Source organism: Mus pahari, chromosome 8 (assembly GCF_900095145.1).
Source record: "Mus pahari chromosome 8, PAHARI_EIJ_v1.1, whole genome shotgun sequence".
Classification (NCBI taxonomy): domain Eukaryota; kingdom Metazoa; phylum Chordata; class Mammalia; order Rodentia; family Muridae; genus Mus; species Mus pahari.
Genome location: NC_034597.1, coordinates 4,325,941 through 4,333,352, shown reverse-complemented (window position 1 = coordinate 4,333,352; position 7,412 = coordinate 4,325,941).

Below are 7,412 nucleotides of genomic sequence, written 5' to 3'. Positions count from 1 at the left end.
GACCAGAAGGGACTTGTGCCTATGCCCAGCTTTTTATATATGAGTTTTGGGCACTCAAACTCAGGACCTTGTATCTGCACATTAGCATGTTAGTGGTTTTGGCAGAAGCATTACATGCAAAAAAAAAAAAAAAAAAAAAGACAAATCCATAGCCAGGATAAATATCTACTTCTGTAAGATCAAAATGGTGTCCTTTCCAAAAAAGAAGTGGATAAATGTAGTCAACCTATCATCAGGTTGCTGGCTGGTCACCTCAATGTACATTGCCATATCTTAGGCTCAGTGTTGGTCTCTGCTGTTGGCATAACAGGCATACAGTAGCATCTGTACCCAGGTGAGCCTTGGTGAGTGGAAGTCCATGTTGTTGAGCCCAAGCATAGCCCCCATCTCTGCCACCATGGCTACTTTGTTCATGTGGCTGTTGGGCAATGTCAGGGATGGGTGGGGAAAGAAGCTGACTGTCCACAGAATGCACCATCTTATCCACTTGATTATTGAATTCTTCCTTGGCTGAAGTCACCTTTTGATGATCATTTACATGTCCTTTGCCAATTTGCAGAGATCTATCCACATACTTCTTCCCCAGATGTCTTTCTCACCAATTTTCCAATTGTGATCTTTCTAAGTCCCTGATCATTCATCCAGTCAATCCATTGGCGATAGCAATTGTACATCTGGCCTTTTCTTCTTCCAAACAAACTGTAATACCATGTGTACTGCCCAAACTTCTGCCCACTGTGAAGATTTCCCTTTACCAGTTTCTTTTAGGATTGTCCCAGAAAGAGGTTGTAATGCTGCAGCTATCTACTTCTGGATGGCGCCTGCATAACGTGCAGAGCCACCAGTAAACCAGGTCCTAGTCTTCTCTTCTTTAGTCAACCAATCATAGGGAACAACCCATGAGGTTACATGTACATGCTTGATAGCAGACGACATTGTAAGAGGAGTAGAAACCATAGGCATTTGNGCAACTTCTTCATGTAACTTGCTTGTGCCTTCAGTACCTGCTTGGGCCCAATCATGTACATAACACTTCTATTTGATCATAGATCACTGTTTTTCATGACCTACTTTATGATTTGGTGGGTCCTATAACACCCAGCACATGATCAGCAGTACAGGTTAAATGGTAACTTGCTGTCCTATTGTCAAACATTCAGTTTTCATTAAGACCCAAAAGCAGGCCAAGAGGTGTTTTTTCAAAGGGAGAATAGTTGTCTGCAGATGATGGTAAAGCTTTCTCTAAAATCCTAAGGGTCTCCTCTATGATTCAACTATAGGGGCATGTAAAAAGCTCCAAGCAGCATCTCTATCTACCACTGACACCTCAATACCATTGGATCTGCTGAATCATATGGTCCAAGTGGTAAAGCAGCCTGCATAGTGACCTGGACCTATTGAAGAGCTTTTTGTTCCAGGCCCCACACAAAGCTATGGAATAGATAGTAGAAGAAGGTAGTTATAAATACCATTTAAGGCAACATTACCAGTTGTAGAAATGAGGATTATAAGTGATATGAGTGTTCAAGTTTTATTTTAAGAACACACACATATATAGATTTTTGTGTTTTCTTCCAATTTCTTTAACATCAATTAAGAGAATATCAATTGGTATTTAAATTGAGATACTAAACAGATGTTCCCAAGGGACATTGAACTATTCTAAATTTATAATGCATTTACAAGTTTATAATTGTACAAACAATAGTTATATCATGTTAGGCATATTTATGACCACCAAGAACAGCAGCGGCAATGGAGTGGAGTCAACCAGAGCTTAGAGGGCATAGCAGGAGAAATAGCACAAATCCTTTTGAGAAGTCCAGAAGATGGTGTGTGGATCCCAGATATTGGAACAAGAAGCTGTAGTGATGAAGTTGCCATGGAGATCCAAGATATTAGGGATACCAGAGTCAAGGAGTACTTGCTGAGAAAAGCTGCTAACAGGGAGTGAAACCAGTCCAGGAGGAAGAAGTTTGTTTTGTTGTTGTTGTTTGTTTTTTGTTTGTTTTTTGCAGTCCACAAAGATGAATGAGTTGGAGATATGAAGAATGCTTTTACATCAGATGCAGAGTTTGGAGTTTGCCCAGCTGGATTTTGGTCTTGCTTTGGTCCAGTATTTCCTCACTATGACATTTTGGAATGGTAATATATATTCTGTGATGTTGGAGGTATGTGATCTGCTTTTTGATTTTGACTTTATAGAGGATTACAGTTAAGTGATTGAATGAATCTCAGAAAAGAGTTTGAACTTTGAACTTTTTAACATTTTTGAGACTGCTGTAGACTATGGGGACTTTTGAAGTTGGATTAAATGTGTTATGCATTGTCCTATGGCTAGGTATGGCCCCCATAGACTGAAGTATTTGAACCACCCTATGGGGCCAAGGAGTTGAATGTGCTTGACTCAGGGAGTAGCACTATTAGGAGGTGTGATCTTCTTGGAGGAACTGTGTCACTGTGGCTTTAAGTGTTTCTTTTGTAAAAGTTGCCTTTCATTGTGTTTCTTCACAACAATGGAAAGCCTAGGAGAGCATTTTACTTACTTTACTGAACAATCTTCCATTCCCTCATCTAACCTTTTTAAAAATTAGCATACATGGATATTGATTTTGCTATACACACTTTACTGCTTATCATCCCTGCCCACTTTTCTCCCTCACGCAGCACCGTGTTCCTCTCCCCCCTCAATAGTGTTTCTTCTGATAGTAAATCTCATGTGTGCACTTTCTTCATCTTAGACCTCCTTTATCCCTCTGATGTCCCCTTTCTTATTCCCTGACCCCCACATACACATACATATATAAAAGTTAAATATAAGACCCACATGTAAGGGAAGATGTGTCTTTTTGTCCCTTTGTCTAGATTGTTTTAATTAAGGTAATACCTTCTCATTCTAACAATTGCCATTTACATGTCATGATTTTATTTTTCTTAATGGCTGGGAAAATTAAAATTCTACACATGCATTTTTCTTATCTGTTGATGAGCATCTAAGCATGTGCAGATTCCTTTTGGGTACACTTACAAACCCTTATTGCGTAATTTGGTATGGTTAAATCACCCAGTAGTTCTATTTCTAATTTGTGTGCATGTGTACACCTGCACATACACGTGGAGGCCAGGGAATAATATTAGGTGTCTTAATTGTACTTTACCTTATTTGCTCTGGATTTGAACTCAGGTTCTCATGTTTGTGCAACAAGCACTCTGTCCACTGAGTCTTCTCCCAGGCCCTTATTCTTAGTTGTTTTGAGAAACTTGCATACTGATTCATATAGTAGCTACAGCAGTTTATACTCCTACCAGCAGTGAAAGAGCATTCCTTTTTTCCTAATCTCACCAGAATAAATTGTTACTTGTTTCCTAATGTTAGCCATACTGACTTGGATCACAATGTACTTCATATTTGCATTTTCCTGATGGATAAGAATGTTTAACATATTTTAGAATATTTATTGACCAATATTAAAAATTGAATATTTTTTCTTTTCTGTTGAAAACTGTTAACTCAGTTCATTAGCCTATTTATTGATTGGAATGTGTGTGTGTGTGTGTGTGTGTGTTTTATAGTTTTTTATTTCCTTTTGTAGATCTTGAGAAGTATCAATTGAGGTATTCTGCCTGTGTTTAAATTGTATTGACTCTAAATGTACTTGGTACAGTATCATGCACCTGTAGTCTGGGTTCTGAGACAACTGATGTTGTGTTTAAGCACTTGAGGCCAACCTTGGCATTATGGCAAGGCCCTACCTCTGAAAGGAGGGCAGGAAGTAGACAGAAATCGAGGTTTTTAGTTAGACCTATATCGACACTATTGCTATTTATTTATATGGTGAAAGTCTGGGGCAGGAACAGGATAAAGGGGAATATCTGAGTTGTGGTGTTTATTGTATTACATTTGGGATGCTTATGAGGAGCTACAAGTGGAAATAATAAATATACAGTTGTATCAAGTCAAGTCTAGAGTTTTAGGTATAGTGTATATTGGGACTAGAGGTATACCTTATGAGTCTTTGGAATGTGTGTGTGTGTGTGTGTGTGTGTGTGTGTGTGTGCACTCTGTGACAACATTTTTCCTAGGGAGATTCAACATACATGTATAGTCACCCCAGTTAGGGAACCCATGACAAACCAAAGTAAAGAGATCACCAAATTACAGCTTGGTGAACCAATGAATTTTATTGGGGTTACTTACAAGAATATGGGTAAGGGGTTTCGTACAGAAACAGGAATGACTCAAAGATAGCTGCATCACAAAAGCCCACCCGACATTAGAGGCAGATCAGAAAATTTGGGAACCTGTAGCACACTACAGAGTCTGTAGGCAGCTCAGCAGATTGGAGAGTATTCTTTCTAAGTGACTCTGATCTAAACCTATTCGAAGCAGGTTCACTGGTTTCTGGTTTCTGCTCTTCTAGGCAGCTGATCTAGCTAGCCAGAGAGTCTTCTTTGCAGTTTAACTTTGCTTAGGTTGAGAGGGACTCTCAAGTTTTATTGTTTACCTTGCAGGGGAGAGGCTAGTAAATATGGTCATTTTTAGGGACTTGCTGAAGCAATTTTGAATTGTTTACCTTTCTGCTTAAGGAGCTTCACTGCTGGATGGAATGTTTCAGTCTTACAGGAAACTGTTACACAATGATATGATATATAGTTACATGAGCTTGGATGTACTTGCATTGGGTACTGGAATTGTCTATAAACTTAAAAAGGAAACATTAACGCCTGAGGCAGCATACCAATGCTTACCTGTTGAAAAGATGAGATAGTGGAATCTTGAGAAGGCACAGAGGTTATAGTAACTCTGAGCAGCTTTTAGAAGTTAAGATCGTTGCACTTTTGAGGTCCCAGATACTTCTGAGCATGTTTCCGACCAGTGAGGTAAGCCAGACATAAGAAAATTCACAAAATGAGCCTCTAAACTTTGTAAGTCTTGCTGTATAGATATGGTCAACCAATTTATCTGTCATCCATCATCACATCATTACTCTGTATCCCCATCCAGCTTTGTTTGCTGATGTATACTAAATAGTTCATTATGTATTCTTGTCTGTCTAACAGCCACAAGTTCCATGAAGCCAAGGATGCATTCCTGCCACCTAAACTACCTCTTAACCACCGAGGACCTAGTAGTTGATTTTAGTTCATTGAGTGATTGAAGAAAGTACTATGGCTTATTGCTGACACACTAATGGAGTTGAGGATAGAATCCTGGGATAATCGAGATGCAACTCCAGCACAAATTGGTTAAGCAGAGACTGAGAAGTAGAATGGATTTTGTGATTATAGATAACTCTTCCTGTTCCCATTGTGGAGGATTGAACTGAGCAGCACACTGTGTCACTGTACAGCACCAGTCCTTTCTCGGAAGGGTCACCACCACAGGAAATAATTACAGGTAAGGGTAAAGAAGTCTTGGTATAAAGAGTCTGTGTTTATGTAGAAAAAATAGTGACTTGTCAAAGAAACAAGTATTCCACTCAAGGGAGAAAAGTACACACACACTAGGTTCTTGAGAGGGCATGAAGGCATGGGTTCACTACCTCAGTAATGAATGACTTTGGAAGAGTTGGCCTTCCATAGCCTCAAGGATCCTTCTTCCATTGTGACAAGAAGAGAGCAAAGATTGTTGATGCAGGGAAGTTGATAGATTCAGCTGACTTTTGCCCAAGTTATTTAGTTGAGTAATGCCTAAAAAGATCTCATTCAAATATTATTATGTAAATACTCTAGCAGTTGGCAGAGGAAGTGTCATGGTATGGCATAAAGTTATGACAAGATTCCTTATTTTTTGGAGTGTTTTACAATGTCTAACAGCAAGTTTCCAGTTTAATTAAATTTACACTTTATAAACTGGATGAGAAGATAGTAAGGGTAGATACCTGCTCTGGGGAATACCTCTAGGCGTAGCTACCTTTGAGTCTAGACAATAATATTTTCAGTTAAGTGGGAGAAAACAGCTTTTCCTCAGCACTTGTAGCATCTGAGGGGATGGGCTACCTCTGAGAGGTGAAGAGCTTTGCTCTGGGGAATAGCTAGCAAGTCCTTTGTAGTGTTATAAAGAGTTTAGAGTAAATTTTAAACAACTAGGGATAGTTTGGAAGTACACGGCCAGCTTACATACACATACACATATTAGCTACTTAGGAAATGAACAAGACAAAGGGGATGGAGTGTGAAGTGCCTCATCTACATGACGGTAATCTGTTTAGTAGCACTGAAGCATCTTAAAGTAGTTGATTAGCCATTTATGATGGCAACAAAGTCTAGTTCACATACACTAAGCTAATATGAACATTTAGCAGTGTGAGTATTAGTGATTAATTCTATTTAGATTTACATTATTGTAATTCAACTTTCCAGGAAAACTGTGTTAAATCTTTTATCTTGTTGTACAGTCTCACCCCATATTAATTTTCAAGTTTTGAAACATTGTCATGATTCATATCATGTGGTTTATCGGGATGCATTGTAAAATGTATTGTTAAAATACCAAGAGTTGTAAGACAACTGACTATAACTTACATAATGTTTCTCCCTTCAATCTCTAAGTTTTTGTTTGAGAAACAAATAATCTTATTTGTGTGGGAATATGCTATACACTAAAGGTATGTACTTCATGGAATTAAAGAATGTTACAAAAAGAGAAAATGGCTCTGACTTAGGTACACTCATGATAATGAGTGACCAAAGAGGCCAACTGTGTCTAAAGTGGCCAATAAATGAGGCTACGATCATTAATGTGTAGGCACTAGCAAGAATTGCAGTGGTTATCAGTTGAATGAGTGGCAGTATGGCTCAGCAGGAACATTTGCTGCCAAGACTGATGACATGGGTTTACGTCCTAGAATCTGTGAAGAATACATAGGACTTTCAACACTCCTCCTGCCTCTACATGTGTGCGGTAGCATGCCCACACTGCATGTACTTCAAATAAATAAATAAATAAATAAATAAATAAATAAATAAATAAATGTAGCAGATATTCTTTACAATTCAGCCAAGGAGAAAGGAATTAGCACTGTAAGCCGTTGGGAAGGAGGTAGAGACAGAAATACGGCCTCTCCTTTCCACCGTGTTGTACAGTGAAATACTGTACAGTATTCTGCAGTTGGTGCTCAAGAGTAACAGGCATTGTGGAGCATTCTGTTTCACTTCTTGGGAGTTATGGAAGAGTTGGCAAAAGACACTGTCAACAAGACAAAAAGGACACCAACAGATTGGGAAAGGATTCTTACCAATCCTAAATCTGATAGAGGACTAATATTCAATATATACAAAGAGCTCAAGAAGCTGGACTCCAGAAACTCAAAAAACCCCATTAAAAATGGGGTACAGAGCTAAATAAAGAATTCTCAACTGAGGAATACCGAATGGCTGAGAAACACCTGAAAAAATGTTCAACATCCTTA